The 19,474-nt window shown below is 39.0% G+C and overlaps 1 long non-coding RNA gene across 3 annotated transcripts; it reads right to left on the bottom strand.

Moving 5' to 3' along the window:
- Nucleotides 1-825: 825 nt before the first annotated feature.
- LOC127920019 (uncharacterized) lies at nucleotides 826-3,866 on the bottom strand. 3 transcript variants are annotated; one of them, XR_008104776.1, is made up of 4 exons: nucleotides 3,484-3,866; nucleotides 3,118-3,419; nucleotides 2,330-2,393; nucleotides 826-2,033 (listed from the first exon to the last, which is right to left on the bottom strand). It is a non-coding gene; the product is annotated as an uncharacterized LOC127920019 (long non-coding RNA). The 3 variants fall into 3 exon arrangements; XR_008104775.1 differs by having other exon boundaries at nucleotides 826-1,969; nucleotides 3,118-3,866; XR_008104774.1 differs by having other exon boundaries at nucleotides 3,118-3,866.
- Nucleotides 3,867-19,474: the final 15,608 nt, after the last annotated feature.

Genomic DNA, 19,474 nt, shown 5'->3' on the forward strand with positions numbered 1-19,474 from the left:
CTACTGTAGCTCAGTTGGTAGAGCATGGCGCTTGTAACGCCAGGGTAGTGGGTTCGATTCCCGGGACCACCCATACGTAGAATGTATGCACACATAACTGTAAGTCGCTTTGGATAAAAGCGTCTGCTAAATGGCATATATTATTATTATATATTATTAGTCTATGCATTACTCATCTCATATGTATATACTGTATTCTATACTATTCTACTGTATCTTAGTCTATGCATTACTCATCTCATATGTACATACTGTATTCTATACTATTCTACTGTATCTTAGTCTATGCATTACTCATCTCATATGTAGATACTGTATTCTATACTATTCTACTGTATCGTAGTCTATGCATTACTCATTTCATATGTATATACTGTATTCTATACTATTCTCCTGTATCTTAGTCTATGCATTACTCATCTCATATGTATATACTGTATTCTATACTATTCTACTGTATCGTAGTCTATGCATTACTCATTTCATATGTATATACTGTATTCTATACTATTCTCCTGTATCTTAGTCTATGCTGCTCTGACATTGTGACCAATAACATTTGACTTGATTTAGATGAGGCTACATACACTACATGACCAAAAGTATGTAGACACCTGCTGGTCGAACTTCTCATTCCAAAATCATAGGCATTAATATGGAGTTGGTCCCCCCTTTGCTGCTATAACAGCCTCCACTCTTCTGGGAAGACTTTCCACTAGTTGTTGGAACATTACTGTGGGGACTTGCTTCCATTCAGCCACAAGAGCATTTCGGGCACTGATGTTGGGTGATTAGGCCTGGCTCGCAGTCGGCGTTCCAATTCATCCCAAAGGTGTTTGATGGGGTTGAGGTCAGGGCACTGTGCAGGCCAGTCAAGTTCTCCCACACCGATCTTGAGAAGCTATTTCTGTATTGACCTCACTTTGTGGACGGGGACATTGTCAAGCTGAAACAGAAAATGGCATTCCCCAAACTGTTGCCACCATTGTTTGCCTATGGAGATTGCATGACAGTGTGCTTGATTTTATACACCTGTCAGCAACGAAATAGCCGAATCCACTAATTTGAAGGGTTGTCCACATACTTTTGACTATATAGTGTAGATGCTCTGTCCTGCTACTGGAAGGACTATAACATTATGTGAACTGATCTGAACAGGTTTAGGCTGGTCATCTATGATATGTAGGTTATATACAGTACATTCTCTGTCCTGCTACTGGAAGGACTATAACATTATGTGAACTGATCTGAACAGGTTTAGGCTGGTCATCTATGATATGTAGGTTATAGCCGAGGTATAGACCTTGATCTGCATATCACTAACAACCCACTACTATACATTATAACCTAGTCTACTTTACATAATATAACATCTACATATCACTAACAACCCACTACTATACATTATAACCTAGTCTACTTTACATAATATAACATCTACATATCACTAACAACCCACTACTATACATTATAACCTAGTCTACTTTACATAATATAACATCTACATATCACTAACAACCCACTACTATACATTATAACCTAGTCTACTTTACATAATATAACATCTACATATCACTAACAACCCACTACTATACATTATAACCTAGTCTACTTTACATAATATAACATATCACTAACAACCCACTACTATACATTATAACCTAGTCTACTTTACATAATATAACATATCACTAACAACCCACTACTATACATTATAACCTAGTCTACTTTACATAATATAACATATCACTAACAACCCACTACTATACATTATAACCTAGTCTACTTTACATAATATAACATCTACATATCACTAACAACCCACTACTATACATTATAACCTAGTCTACTTTACATAATATAACATCTACATATCACTAACAACCCACTACTATACATTATAACCTAGTCTACTTTACATAATATAACATCTACATATCACTAACAACCCACTACTATACATTATAACCTAGTCTACTTTACATAATATAACATCTACATATCACTAACAACCCACTACTATACATTATAACCTAGTCTACTTTACATAATATAACATATCACTAACAACCCACTACTATACATTATAACCTAGTCTACTTTACATAATATAACATATCACTAACAACCCACTACTATACATTATAACCTAGTCTACTTTACATAATATAACATCTACATATCACTAACAACCCACTACTATATATTATAACCTAGTCTACTTTACATAATATAACATATCACTAACAACCCACTACTATACATTATAACCTAGTCTACTTTACATAATATAACATATCACTAACAACCCACTACTATACATTATAACCTAGTCTACTTTACATAATATAACATCTACATATCACTAACAAACCACTACTATACATTATAACCTAGTCTACTTTACATAATATAACATTTATATATCACTAACAACCCACTACTATACATTATAACCTAGTCTACTTTACATAATATAACATATCACTAACAACCCACTACTATACATTATAACCTTGTCTACTTTACATAATATAACATATCACTAACAACCCACTACTATACATTATAACCTAGTCTACTTTACATAATATAACATCTACATATCACTAACAACCCACTACTATATATTATAACCTAGTCTACTTTACATAATATAACATATCACTAACAACCCACTACTTACTATACATTATAACCTAGTCTACTTTACATAATATAACATATCACTAACAAACCACTACTATACATTATAACCTAGTCTACTTTACATAATATAACATATCACTAACAACCCACTACTATACATTATAACCTAGTCTACTTTACATAATATAACATCTACATATCACTAACAACCCACTACTATATATTATAACCTAGTCTACTTTACATAATATAACATATCACTAACAACCCACTACTATACATTATAACCTAGTCTACTTTACATAATATAACATATCACTAACAACCCACTACTATACATTATAACCTAGTCTACTTTACATAATATAACATCTACATATCACTAACAACCCACTACTATACATTATAATCTAGTCTACTTTACATAATATAACATATCACTAACAACCCACTACTATACATTATAACCTAGTCTACTTTACATAATATAACATCTACATATCACTAACAAACCACTACTATACATTATAACCTAGTCTACTTTACATAATATAACATCTATATATCACTAACAACCCACTACTATACATTATAACCTAGTCTACTTTACATAATATAACATATCACTAACAACCCACTACTATACATTATAACCTAGTCTACTTTACATAATATAACATATCACTAACAACCCACTACTATACATTATAACCTAGTCTACTTTACATAATATAACATATCACTAACAACCCACTACTATACATTATAACCTAGCCTACTTTACATAATATAACATCTACATATCACTAACAACCCACTACTATATATTATAACCTAGTCTACTTTACATAATATAACATATCACTAACAACCCACTACTATACATTATAACCTAGTCTACTTTACATAATATAACATCAATTACTTGATGCAAAAAACCTTTCTGAATGGATCAATAATTTCCCCTCAGATCAATCATGTCCATTTTAGCCCTTCTGTCTATATTCTCAGATACATTTAGAAAAGAACAGATTGAAAGAAAATAAATATCCTACTTTTAGTGAATACAAATAATTGTGTTACTGTACTGTCTATAACTACCTTAACAAACAGTGACTTATTATTATTATTATTATTATTATTATTATTGTTGCTGTACTGTCTATAACTACCTTAACAAACAGTGACTTATTATTATTATTATTATTATTATTATTATTGTTGCTGTACTGTCTATAACTACCTTAACAAACAGTGACTTATTATTATTATTATTATTATTATTATTATTATTATTATTATTATTATTATTATTGTTGTTGCTGTACTGTCTATAACTACCTTAACAAACAGTGACTTATTATTATTATTATTATTATTATTATTGTTGCTGTACTGTCTATAACTACCTTAACAAACAGTGACTTATTATTATTATTATTATTATTATTATTATTGTTGCTGTACTGTCTATAACTACCTTAACAAACAGTGACTTATTATTATTATTATTATTATTATTATTATTGTTGCTGTACTGTCTATAACTACCTTAACAAACAGTGACTTATTATTATTATTATTATTATTGTTGCTGTACTGTCTATAACTACCTTAACAAACAGTGACTTATTATTATTATTATTATTATTATTATTATTGTTGCTGTACTGTCTATAACTACCTTAACAAACAGTGACTTATTATTATTATTATTATTATTATTATTATTGTTGCTGTACTGTCTATAACTACCTTAACAAACAGTGACTTATTATTATTATTATTATTATTATTATTATTGTTGCTGTACTGTCTATAACTACATTAACAAACAGTGACTTATTATTATTATTATTATTATTATTATTGTTGTTGTTGCTGTACTGTCTATAACTACATTAACAAACAGTGACTTATTATTATTATTATTATTATTATTATTGTTGCTGTACTGTCTATAACTACCTTAACAAACAGTGACTTATTATTATTATTATTATTATTGTTGCTGTACTGTCTATAACTACCTTAACAAACAGTGACTTATTATTATTATTGTTATTATTATTATTGTTGCTGTACTGTCTATAACTACCTTAACAAACAGTGACTTATTATTATTATTATTATTATTATTATTATTATTATTATTATTATTATTATTATTGTTGTTGCTGTACTGTCTATAACTACCTTAACAAACAGTGACTTATTATTATTATTATTATTATTATTATTATTATTATTATTGTTGCTGTACTGTCTATAACTACCTTAACAAACAGTGACTTATTATTATTATTATTATTATTATTATTATTGTTGCTGTACTGTCTATAACTACCTTAACAAACAGTGACTTATTATTATTATTATTATTATTATTATTATTATTATTATTATTATTATTATTATTGTTGCTGTACTGTCTATAACTACCTTAACAAACAGTGACTTATTATTATTATTATTATTATTATTATTATTATTATTGTTGCTGTACTGTCTATAACTACATTAACACACAGTGACTTATTATTATTATTATTATTATTATTATTATTATTATTATTATTGTTGTTGCTGTACTGTCTATAACTACCTTAACAAACAGTGACTTATTATTATTACAGACAGTTGCCATGGAGATGAAATGTCACAACTACATATTCATGTGATGCATTAAATCACCTAATTGATTCTATATGTCTGTTAGTAAATGTTTTATTTCTCAAAAGAGATAATGGATAAATGTGAACAATTGACATTCAGTAATTAGTTGTCACCATATTAACCACAACCAACATGTTGGATCTCTGTTTAGGGGTCAGTGCTCTAAAATGAGTCTCTCTGTGGAGAGAGGGGAGGGGGCCCTGCCTCTAAAATGAGTCTCTCTGGGGAGAGAGAGGAGGGGGCCCTGCCTCTAAAATGAGTCTCTGGGGGAGAGAGAGAGGAGGGGGCCCTGCCTCTAAAATGCATCTCTCTGGGGGACATGACACCAAAGCTAAGAGGTAAGATCACAATTTTATGAAGAATTTATTAAGTTTATTTCCAAAATAAATAGCTATCTTAAGATGAAAGCACTTACTGTAAATCACTCTGGATAAGACCATCTGCTAAATCAGGGTTCTCAATCTGGGGTCTGTGGAGGTACTGCAGTGGTTCTCAATCCGGGGTCTGTGGAGGTACTGCAGGGGTTCTCAATCTGGGGTCTGTGGAGGTACTGTAGTGGTTCTCAATCCGGGGTCTGTGGAGGTACTGCAGGGGTTCTCAATCCGGGGTCTGTGGAGGTACTGCAGGGGTTCCACGGCACCCTGACTGTACTCGTTGCAATGTACAACCCTTCACACTCTTCACACCCGTTGAACAACTCTAAATATCTTTGGCATAGAAGGTATCAAGTCCCTTGCCAATAATGTTGCCTACAACGTTGCATACAATGTTCATATTCATTGAACACATATTACAACCTAGATGCCTTCAATTGTCCAATTTACAGCCATGTACAATTTAGGATTATTATTTAACAACATGATGTAGATAATTAAATAACAACGTGATGTTAACTACTTAGGACACCTGCTGTTAACTCTTAACTACTTAGGACAGTTGCTGTTAACTCTTATATATTTATATATATATATTTTTAACTACTTAGGACAGCTGCTGTTAACTCTTAACTACTTAGGACACCTGCTGTTAACTCTTAACTACTTAGGACAGTTGCTGTTAACTCTTAACTACTTAGGACAGCTGCTGTTAACTCTTAACTACTTAGGACACCTGCTGTTAACTCTTAACTACTTAGGACAGTTGCTGTTAACTCTTAACTACTTAGGACACCTGCTGTTAACTCTTAACTACTTAGGACACCTGCTGTTAACTCTTAACTACTTAGGACACCTGCTGTTAACTCTTAACTACTTAGGACACCTGCTGTTAACTCTTAACTACTTAGGACACCTGCTGTTAACTCTTAACTACTTAGGACACCTGCTGTTAACTCTTAACTACTTAGGACAGCTGCTGTTAACTCTTAACTACTTAGGACACGTGCTGTTAACTCTTAACTACTTAGGACAGCTGCTGTTAACTCTTAACTACTTAGGACAGCTGCTGTTAACTCTTAACTACTTAGGACACCTGCTGTTAACTCTTAACTACTTAGGACAGTTGCTGTTAACTCTTAACTACTTAGGACAGCTGCTGTTAACTCTTAACTACTTAGGACACCTGCTGTTAACTCTTAACTACTTAGGACAGTTGCTGTTAACTCTTAACTACTTAGGACACCTGCTGTTAACTCTTAACTACTTAGGACACCTGCTGTTAACTCTTAACTACTTAGGACACCTGCTGTTAACTCTTAACTACTTAGGACAGCTGCTGTTAACTCTTAACTACTTAGGACACCTGCTGTTAACTCTTAACTACTTAGGACACCTGCTGTTAACTCTTAACTACTTAGGACAGCTGCTGTTAACTCTTAACTACTTAGGACACGTGCTGTTAACTCTTAACTACTTAGGACAGCTGCTGTTAACTCTTAACTACTTAGGACAGCTGCTGTTAACTCTTAACTACTTAAGACACCTGCTGTTAACTCTTAACTACTTAGGACAGCTGCTGTTAACTCTTAACTACTTAGGACAGCTGCTGTTAACTCTTAACTACTTAGGACACCTGCTGTTAACTCTTAACTACTTAGGACAGCTGTTGTTAACTCTTAACTACTTAGGACACGTGCTGTTAACTCTTAACTACTTAGGACAGCTGCTGTTAACTCTTAACTACTTAGGACAGCTGCTGTTAACTCTTAACTACTTAAGACACCTGCTGTTAACTCTTAACTACTTAGGACAGCTGCTGTTAACTCTTAACTACTTAGGACAGCTGCTGTTAACTCTTAACTACTTAGGACACCTGCTGTTAACTCTTAACTACTTAGGACACCTGCTGTTAACTCTTAACTACTTAGGACAGCTGTTGTTAACTCTTAACTACTTAAGACACCTGCTGTTAACTCTTAACTACTTAGGACAGCTGCTGTTAACTCTTAACTACTTAGGACAGCTGCTGTTAACTCTTAACTACTTAGGACACCTGCTGTTAACTCTTAACTACTTAGGACACCTGCTGTTAAATCTTAACTACTTAGGACACCTGCTGTTAACTCTTAACTACTTAGGACACCTGCTGTTAACTCTTAACTACTTAGGACACCTGCTGTTAACTCTTAACTACTTAGGACAGCTGCTGTTAACTCTTAACTACTTAGGACAGCTGCTGTTAACTCTTAACTACTTAGGACACCTGCTGTTAACTCTTAACTACTTAGGACACCTGCTGTTAACTCTTAACTACTTAGGACACCTGCTGTTAACTCTTAAATACTTAGGACAGCTGCTGTTAACTCTTAACTACTTAGGACACCTGCTGTTAACTCTTAACTACTTAGGACAGCTGCTGTTAACTCTTAACTACTTAGGACACCTGCTGTTAACTCTTAACTACTTAGGACACCTGCTGTTAACTCTTAACTACTTAGGACAGCTGCTGTTAACTCTTAACTACTTAGGACAGCTGCTGTTAACTCTTAACTACTTAGGACAGCTGCTGTTAACTCTTAACTACTTAAGACACCTGCTGTTAACTCTTAACTACTTAGGACAGCTGCTGTTAACTCTTAACTACTTAGGACAGCTGCTGTTAACTCTTAACTACTTAGGACAGCTGCTGTTAACTCTTAACTACTTAGGACAGCTGCTGTTAACTCTTAACTACTTAGGACAGCTGCTGTTAACTCTTAACTACTTAGGACAGCTGCTGTTAACTCTTAACTACTTAAGACACCTGCTGTTAACTCTTAACTACTTAGGACAGCTGCTGTTAACTCTTAACTACTTAGGACAGCTGCTGTTAACTCTTAACTACTTAGGACAGCTGCTGTTAACTCTTAACTACTTAGGACAGCAGCTGTTAACTCTTAACTACTTAGGACACGTGCTGTTAACTCTTAACTACTTAGGACACCTGCTGTTAACTCTTAACTACTTAGGACAGCTGTTGTTAACTCTTAACTACTTAGGACACGTGCTGTTAACTCTTAACTACTTAGGACAGCTGCTGTTAACTCTTAACTACTTAGGACAGCTGCTGTTAACTCTTAACTACTTAAGACACCTGCTGTTAACTCTTAACTACTTAGGACAGCTGCTGTTAACTCTTAACTACTTAGGACAGCTGCTGTTAACTCTTAACTACTTAGGACACCTGCTGTTAACTCTTAACTACTTAGGACACCTGCTGTTAACTCTTAACTACTTAGGACAGCTGTTGTTAACTCTTAACTACTTAAGACACCTGCTGTTAACTCTTAACTACTTAGGACAGCTGCTGTTAACTCTTAACTACTTAGGACAGCTGCTGTTAACTCTTAACTACTTAGGACACCTGCTGTTAACTCTTAACTACTTAGGACACCTGCTGTTAAATCTTAACTACTTAGGACACCTGCTGTTAACTCTTAACTACTTAGGACACCTGCTGTTAACTCTTAACTACTTAGGACACCTGCTGTTAACTCTTAACTACTTAGGACAGCTGCTGTTAACTCTTAACTACTTAGGACAGCTGCTGTTAACTCTTAACTACTTAGGACACCTGCTGTTAACTCTTAACTACTTAGGACACCTGCTGTTAACTCTTAACTACTTAGGACACCTGCTGTTAACTCTTAAATACTTAGGACAGCTGCTGTTAACTCTTAACTACTTAGGACACCTGCTGTTAACTCTTAACTACTTAGGACAGCTGCTGTTAACTCTTAACTACTTAGGACACCTGCTGTTAACTCTTAACTACTTAGGACACCTGCTGTTAACTCTTAACTACTTAGGACAGCTGCTGTTAACTCTTAACTACTTAGGACAGCTGCTGTTAACTCTTAACTACTTAGGACAGCTGCTGTTAACTCTTAACTACTTAAGACACCTGCTGTTAACTCTTAACTACTTAGGACAGCTGCTGTTAACTCTTAACTACTTAGGACAGCTGCTGTTAACTCTTAACTACTTAGGACAGCTGCTGTTAACTCTTAACTACTTAGGACAGCTGCTGTTAACTCTTAACTACTTAGGACAGCTGCTGTTAACTCTTAACTACTTAGGACAGCTGCTGTTAACTCTTAACTACTTAAGACACCTGCTGTTAACTCTTAACTACTTAGGACAGCTGCTGTTAACTCTTAACTACTTAGGACAGCTGCTGTTAACTCTTAACTACTTAGGACAGCTGCTGTTAACTCTTAACTACTTAGGACAGCTGCTGTTAACTCTTAACTACTTAGGACACGTGCTGTTAACTCTTAACTACTTAGGACACCTGCTGTTAACTCTTAACTACTTAGGACACCTGCTGTTAACTCTTAACTACTTAGGACACCTGCTGTTAACTCTTAACCACTTAGGACACCTGCTGTTAACTCTTAACCACTTAGGACACCTGCTGTTAACTCTTAACTACTTAGGACACCTGCTGTTAACTCTTAACTACTTAGGACACCTGCTGTTAACTCTTAACCACTTAGGACACCTGCTGTTAACTCTTAACCACTTAGGACACCTGCTGTTAACTCTTAACTACTTAGGACACCTGCTGTTAACTCTTAACTACTTAGGACACCTGCTGTTAACTCTTAACCACTTAGGACACCTGCTGTTAACTCTTAACTACTTAGGACACCTGCTGTTAACTCTTAACTACTTATTACAGCTGCTGTTAACTCTTAACTACTTAGGACAGCTGCTGTTAACTCTTAACTACTTAGGACACCTGCTGTTAACTCTTAACTACTTAGGACAGCTGCTGTTAACTCTTAACTACTTAGGACACCTGCTGTTAACTCTTAACTACTTAGGACAGCTGCTGTTAACTCTTAACTACTTAGGACACCTGCTGTTAACTCTTAACTACTTAGGACAGCTGCTGTTAACTCTTAACTACTTAGGACACCTGCTGTTAACTCTTAACTACTTAGGACACCTGCTGTTAACTCTTAACTACTTAGGACAGCTGCTGTTAACTCTTAACTACTTAGGACAGCTGCTGTTAACTCTTAACTACTTAGGACAGCTGCTGTTAACTCTTAACTACTTAGGACACCTGCTGTTAACTCTTAACTACTTAGGACAGCTGCTGTTAACTCTTAACTACTTAGGACACCTGCTGTTAACTCTTAACTACTTAGGACACCTGCTGTTAACTCTTAACTACTTAGGACAGCTGCTGTTAACTCTTAACTACTTAGGACAGCTGCTGTTAACTCTTAACTACTTAGGACACCTGCTGTTAACTCTTAACTACTTAGGACAGCTGCTGTTAACTCTTAACTACTTAGGACACCTGCTGTTAACTCTTAACTACTTAGGACAGCTGCTGTTAACTCTTAACTACTTAGGACACCTGCTGTTAACTCTTAACTACTTAGGACAGCTGCTGTTAACTCTTAACTACTTAGGACACCTGCTGTTAACTCTTAACTACTCAGGACACCTGCTGTTAACTCTTAACTACTTAGGACACCTGCTGTTAACTCTTAACTACTTAGGACACCTGCTGTTAACTCTTAACTACTCAGGACACCTGCTGTTAACTCTTAACTACGTAGGACAGCTGCTGTTAACTCTTAACTACTTAGGACAGCTGCTGTTAACTCTTAACTACTTAGGACACGTGCTGTTAACTCTTAACTACTTAGGACACCTGCTGTTAACTCTTAACTACTTAGGACACCTGCTGTTAACTCTTAACCACTTAGGACACCTGCTGTTAACTCTTAACTACTTAGGACACCTGCTGTTAACTCTTAACCACTTAGGACACCTGCTGTTAACTCTTAACTACTTAGGACACCTGCTGTTAACTCTTAACTACTTAGGACAGCTCACGAGGTGTCCTAAATATCTGCCGACTAGGTTGGACTAGAAACTTCATGCATAGCTTTAATTTATACCCACAAGTGTAAAATATCTTCATTCTCAACACTTATACGACCAATGTTCTACTCTGAGACACTTTGGCGATATGGACCCAGATCTCAACATATTGTTATAAAAAAACATAGAATGTTTGTTTACATAATATATACAGTGCCTTGCGAAAGTATTCGGCCCCCTTGAACTTTGCGACCTTTTGCCACATTTCAGGCTTCAAACATAAAGATATAAAACTGTATTTTTTTGTGAAGAATCAACAACAAGTGGGACACAATCATGAAGTGGAACAACATTTATTGGATATTTCAAACTTTTTAACAAATCAAAACTGAAAAATTGGGCGTGCAAAATTATTCAGCCCCTTTACTTTCAGTGCAGCAAACTCTCTCCAGAAGTTCAGTGAGGATCTCTGAATGATCCAATGTTGACCTAAATGACTAATGATGATAAATACAATCCACCTGCGTGTAATCAAGTCTCCGTATAAATGCACCTGCACTGTGATAGTCTCAGAGGTCAGTTAAAAGCGCAGAGAGCATCATGAAGAACAAGGAACACACCAGGCAGGTCCGAGATACTGTTGTGAAGAAGTTTAAAGCCGGATTTGGATACAAAAAGATTTCCCAAGCTTTAAACATCCCAAGGAGCACTGTGCAAGCGATAATATTGAAATGGAAGGAGTATGAGACCACTACAAGGAGAAGACTGATCAGAGATGCAGCCAAGAGGCCCATGATCACTCTGGATGAACTGCAGAGATCTACAGCTGAGTTGGGTTTACTGTAAGGAGCCATGGATGGAATTGGATCTGTCGGCGAAGCTGAGTGCTGAGTCTGAGAGTGTTGAGGATGTATTGGACAGAGTAGAGAGAAAGCTGTTGGTTTGGCATAGTATGTACGGCATTTGCCCTGAGGAGCGTGTTAGCTGTCTCGATGTCACCCGTGTCAGTTCCTCGTACTCAGCCTGAAACGTGTGTTGGAGTGCCGGGGATTTGATGCCGGCTATACACACCAGGTCTCCAGTACACCTTCACAACCCGGTGTGTCCTGTTCCTTGCACTCACCCGGAGGTGCGTGGCCCGGTACCACTAGTGCCAGCTCCACGCACCAGGCTTCCTGTGCGTCCCGCCTGTACAGCCAGAGCCTTCCTCTCCAGCGTTGCCGGAGCTTTCAGTCTGCCCAGCGCCGCCAGTGTCGCCAGTCTGCCCAGCGCCGCCAGTGTCGCCAGTCTGCCCAGCGACGCCAATGCCGCCAGTCTGCCCAGCGCCGCAAGTGCCGCCAGTCTGCCCAGCGCCGCCAGTCTGCCCAGCGCTGCCAGAGCCTATCGCCTCTCCAGCGCTGCCGGAGTCTCCCGCCTGTTCAGCGCTGCCGGAGCCTTCCTCCTCTACAGCGCTGCTGGAGTCTCCTGCCTGTTCAGCGCAGCCAGAGCTGCCAGCCTATATGAAGCAGCCAGAGCTGCCAGCCTGCATGGAGCAGCCAGAGCTGTCAGTCTGCAGGAAGCAGCCAGAGCTGCCAGTCTGCATGGAGCAGCCAGAGCTGCCAGTCTGTAAGGAGCTGCCAGTCTGTAAGGAGCTGCCAGTCTGCAAGGAGCTGCCAGTCTGCACGGAGCCGCCAGAGCTGTCAGTCTGCATGGAGCAGCCAGATCCGTCAGTCTGCCAGGATCCGCCAGTCAGCCAGGATCCCTCAGTCAGCCAGGATCTTCCAGATCTGCCAGTCAGCCAGACTCTTCCAGATCCGCCAGTCAACCAGACTCTTCCAGATCCGCCAGTCAGCCGGGATCTGCTAGATCCGCCAGTCGGTCAGGATCCGCCAGTCGGCCAGGATCCGCCAGTCAGCCAGGGATCCGCCAGTCAGCCAGGATCTGCCAGTCAGCCAGGATCTGCCAGATCTGCCAGTCAGCCAGACTCTGCCAGATCTGCCAGTCAGCCAGACTCTTCCAGATCTGCTAGTCAACCAGACTCTTCCAGATCTGCCAGTCAACCAGACTCTTCCAGATCCGCCAGTTAGCCGGGATCTGCCAGAACTGCCAGTCAGCCAGGATCCGCCAGTCAGCCAGGATCTGCCAGATCCGCCAGTCAGCCAGGATCCGCCAGTCAGCCAGGATCCGCCAGTCAGCCAGGATCTGCCGAAACTACCAGCCAGCCAGGATCTGGTAGATCCATCAACCTGCCTGAGCTTCCTCTCACTCCTGAGCTTCCTCTCACTCCTGAGCTTCCTCTCACTCCTGAGCTTCCTCTCAGTCCCGAGCTTCCCCTCAGTCCCGAGCTGCCTCAGCCCCGATCTGCTCCTCAGTCCAGTGGGGTTCTGGGTGAGGACTACTGGGCCATGGTCGGCGGCGAGGGTGGACTATCCAGGGACGCGAGGAGGAGGGACTAAGACATTGATTTAGTGGTGTCCACGTCCCGCGCCGGAGCCGCCACCATGGACAGACGCCCACCCGGACCCTCCCTATTGTTTTGAGGTGCGTCCGGGAGTCCGCACCTTAGGGGGTTCTGTCACGGCCTGGTCGAAGTATTTTGTGTTTATCTTCATTTATTTGGTTTATTTTTTGTATGTGGTGTGTATGTATTGGGATTGTAATCTATGGCTGTCTGAAGTGGTTCTCAATCAGAGGCAGGTGTTTATCGTTGTCTCTGATTGGGAACCATATTTAGGCAGCCATATTCTTTGAGTGTTTCGTGGGTGATTGTCATTAGTGTCCTTGTTCTTGTCTCTGTGTTAGTTTACACAAGTATAGGCTGTTTCGGTTTTCATTACGTTCTTTGTTTTGTAGTGTTTATAACTGATTCGTGTTTTACGTTTGTTTATTAAACATGGGTCGCAATCTACACGCTGCATTTTGGTTCGACTCTCCTTCACCACAAGAGAACCGTTACACCTAGTAACTTCTATGTGAAAGTCCAGCAAAAAAAAAAGTCCAGTGTGAAAGGTGGGGCAGGTTAGAGATCTAAGGAATTAACCAGAAAAATACACTTTATTTCTCAGCTGCCCCACCAACGTCTGCACATGAATTAATAACTTTTCATTGCAAAATGTCCAATAGACGGCAGCATATGACCATGAAGCATCAGTTATAGGCTACAAGCAGCAATATGATGGACCATGAACCATCAGTTATAGTCTACAAGCAGCAATATGATGGACCATGAGGCATCAGTTATAGGCTACAAGCAGCAATATGATGGACCATGAGGCATCAGTTATAGTCTACAAGCAGCAATAGACCATGAAGCATCAGTTATAGTCTACAAGCAGCAATATGATGGACCATGAGGCATCAGTTATAGGCTACAAGCAGCAATATGATGGACCATGAACCATCAGTTATAGGCTACAAGCAGCAATATGATGGACCATGAGGCATCAGTTATAGTCTACAAGCAGCAATAGACCATGAAGCATCAGTTATAGTCTACAAGCAGCAATATGATGGACCATGAGGCATCAGTTATAGGCTACAAGCAGCAATATGATGGACCATGAAGCATCAGTTATAGTCTACAAGCAGCAATATGATGGACCATGAAGCATCAGTTATAGTCTACAAGCAGCAATATGATGGACCATGAGGCATCAGTTATAGTCTACAAGCAGCAATATGATGGACCATGAGGCATCAGTTATAGGCTACAAGCAGCAATATGATGGACCATGAGGCATCAGTTATAGGCTACAAGCAGCAATATGATGGACCATGAAGCATCAGTTATAGTCTACAAGCAGCAATATGATGGACCATGAAGCATCAGTTATAGTCTACAAGCAGCAATATGATGGACCATGAAGCATCAGTTATAGTCTACAAGCAGCAATATGATGGACCATGAAGCATCAGTTATAGACTACAAGCAGCAATATGATGGACCATGAAGCATCAGTTATAGTCTACAAGCAGCAATATGATGGACCATGAAGCATCAGTTATAGTCTACAAGCAGCAATATGATGGACCATGAAGCATCAGTTATAGTCTACAAGCAGCAATATGATGGACCATGAAGCATCAGTTATAATCTACAAGCAGCAATATGACCATAAAGCATCAGTAACAGGCTACAAGCAGCAATATGATGGACATAAAATAGCAGCAACCACAGACTATATGTCCCATGATTTTCTAAAATGGTCTCATTACTTTAGTTAGCTGTATATCTCCTATTTGGGCTGTGTTGCTTTTGGGAGAGAAAAAAGTGACTATAGCAGGTATTGAATCCCGGGTAAATAATCACTAGTCAGAACCTCAACCTCCGTAACCATTCATTATAAAATATCATCTTAATATCTGATATTGTCAGTAAACAACCTCGGAATAGAAAAGACAGAGTGCGTCAATAAATTACATCATTCAACCCTCCCGGTTAGTAAATTTACCTCGGAATAGAAAAGACAAAAAATGAATAAAAAAATAAAAAAAGACAAGAGTACGTCTTCTAGCCCGTCAATAAATGACATCATGCAACCCAGCAGTTGGCAAATAGCACATTTTCCACCGGGATTCAAACCAGCCACCTTTAGGGCACAGGTCCAACTCCTTAGCCACTGGGAATAAGCCTGAGTTAATCTTGGGGAATAAGCCTGAGTTCATCTTGGGGAATAAACATGAGTTCATCTGCCAAAATGAAGACAAAACGCTTTAGAGACATACATGGTATCACTTGTTAAACATCATTATTATACATAAATCATTGCCAAAAGCACAAGACATATATTATTAATGTATTGATCATATAAAATATCGAAACATTATTTTAAACTGCTCAAAGCAATTACATGTGGCGCAGGAACCACTGACTCACTGCATTATTCTATAGTATTATCAAGACACCTGCTGTTAACACTTAACTACTTAGGACACCTGCTGTTAACTCTTAACTACTTAGGACAGCTCACCAGGTGTCCTACATATCTGCCGACTAGGTGGGACGAGAGACTTCATGCATAGCTTTAATTTATACCCATAAGTATAAATGGCTTTATTCTCAGCACTTTTGCGACTAGCAATCCTGGATCCGGGATCGTAATCAATGCCTCAAACGAATTAGCATAACGCAGCGGACATAAATACCCCTAGAAAATGTTCCTATTCATGAAAATTGCAAATGAAATATATTGAGACACAGCTTAGCCTTTTGTTAATCACACTGTCATCTCAGAAAAAATATGCGTTACAGCCAACGCTAGACAAGCATTTGTGTAAGTTTATCATGGCATAATGCTATGCTAGGCTCTGCTGGCAGCAGGCAACATTTTCACGAAAATAAGAAAAGAAAAGAAAAGCAACCAAATTAAATCATGTACATTTGAAGAACTTCGGATGCTTTCACTCAGAGACTCCCAGTTAGATAGCAAATGTTCCTTTTTTCAAAAATATTATTTTTGTAGGCCGAAATAGCTCCCGTTTGTTCGTCACGCCAAACTTTTTTCAAAATTAGCTCCATAATATTGACAGAAACAGGGCAAACGTTGTTTAGGATCCATCCTCAAGGTGTTTTTAACATATATATTCAATAATATATCCGTCGAGGCAATTGGTTTCTCAAAAGAAGCGATTGGAAAAATGGCTACCTAGATTTTCTGGAGACACCATGTGACCACTTGCTATATATGGTCCCTACGGCTATTCTTCAATGGAAATGCGTAAAAAGACATCACAATGCTTTAGACACCTTGGGGAATACGTGGAAAACGTAAGCTCATTGTAGCTCATTCACAGCCATATAAGGAGTCATTGGCATGAGGCGGTTTCAAAAATGCGTCACTTCCTGATTGGATTTTTATCTGGGTTTTCGCGTGTAACATCAGTTCTGTTGCTCTCACAGACAATATCTTTGCAGTTTTGGAAACGTCAGAGTCTCTTCTATCCAAAGCTAGTCAATTATATATGCATAGTCGAGCATCTTTTCGCGTCAAAATATCTTGTTTAAAACAGGAACGTTTTTCATCCCAAAATGTAATAGCGCACCCTAATGCTTAACTGACCAATTCCCTACTACTGAGACACTGTGGTCCCAGATCTCAACATATTGTTATAAAAAAAAAAAACATATGTTTGTTTTACATAATAATAAAAAAATAATATTACTAATGTAACCCACTGTAAAGACTGGGTTTAGTTGATTGTGTTGCACTGATCATGTCCGCGTCCACAGTTTGCATTCTGGAACTGTCTGCGTCCACGTGCGCGGTGTGGCAGTATAACTTTAGACTCCCGAACCATACAGGACCCTCCTGCACACATCAACAACAGTCACCCACAGAACATCGTTACCCATCGCTCCACGAAAGCCGCGGCTCCAGAGGGGAGCCACTACTTCAAGGTCTCAGAGCAAGAACTGACGTCCTGATTGAAACGCTATTTAACGGCTCACGTCCCCACTAGCTAGCTATTTAACATCCATTACGCAAAGCATATTGTCCGGTTACGCGCGGTTGGCTGAGGTGATCTTGGAGAATAACGACGGAGTTTGTTACAGTGTTGAGACACCAAAGTTTATTGTTTATTATTTGTTTTTTTCTTTCCGGTCAGGGACAGTATGAGTGTAGTCAGATCCTTTTCACTCTCTATCCTTGTTTCATTTTGTGGTTCACCGGTCATCATCATCAAGACGAGGGACAGATCCGACCTGCTATCCAGTCGGTACAGCTCGGTAAGCAGCTAGCTACTCTACCAGCAGCATCCTAGTTATCCTAGCTAGTCGGTACAGCTCGAGCTAGCTACTCTAACAGCAGCATCCTAGTAATCCTAGCTAGTCGGTACAGCTCGGTAAGCTAGCTAGCTACTCTACCAGCAGCATCCTAGTTATCCTAGCTAGTTGGTACAGCTAGGTAAGCTAGCTACTCTACCAGCAGCATCCTAGTTACCATAGCTACCACTACATCATCACCGGCTGTCTGCATTTCTTGTGGACCGATGGAGCCCCCCGGTTGTTTCTTCCACCTGTTAAATCCCGGGAGGACTTCTCCCCTCTCGTTGACGGAAGCTGGCTACCTCTGTCCGGTTCTCCTCTCTTCACTAGATGGACGGTAACTTTAGTGTTTAACCCTCTGTGTCCAAGGACCGAACTTTTGAATATTATTTTCAGGGCGCCTCAATAGCAGGTATTGAACCCCGGGTAAATAATCACTAGTCAGAACCTCAACCTCAGTATACATTCATTATAAAAATCATCTTAATATCTGATATTTGAGTAAACAACCTCGAGAGTGCGTCTTCCAGCCCTCCAATAAATTACATCATTCAACCCTCCCGGTTAGTAAATTTTCAACATGCCCCCCGGAGAAGGCAGAGTAACGACACCAGCCTTTTAGGGGGCTGACAGACTGACGCCACAACGCTCGCGTCGCAAAAATGATTTCCGTAAACGCTTATTAAAAATGACACACGCCAACGAGCGTCTGAAGTCAGTTCTATTTGTGAAACTCTTCTTATGTTTCCCCATCTGAGCTCAGAGTAGATGAGAGATGTAATGTTTGTCTCTGTTGTGTTGAAGACCAATCAGCAGGAGAGACCAGCCTCCCTGTTCCCAGCTGTGTGTCCATGAAGAGTGACTGGTCTATGAGTCTACCTGAAGAGTTTAGAGAGGGAGACTTTTCTACTGAACAAAGGTAAGAAGAACTCATGGGTCCTGGTCAGTGAGTTAAACAACACTGTCTCTAGTCATTTCTCCTCCCATTTTCCCATTTATTGTTGTTGTTTTCATAATCCATAGGCTAATCATATTGTCCATTTCCATAGTCCTAAAACAATATTAAACAAACACAACATTCCCTACCTGTGTGTGTGTGTGTGTGTGTGTGTGTGTGTGTGTGTGTGTGTGTGTGTGTGTG

Source organism: Oncorhynchus keta, unplaced genomic scaffold (assembly GCF_023373465.1).
Source record: "Oncorhynchus keta strain PuntledgeMale-10-30-2019 unplaced genomic scaffold, Oket_V2 Un_contig_18113_pilon_pilon, whole genome shotgun sequence".
Lineage (NCBI taxonomy): Eukaryota > Metazoa > Chordata > Actinopteri > Salmoniformes > Salmonidae > Oncorhynchus > Oncorhynchus keta.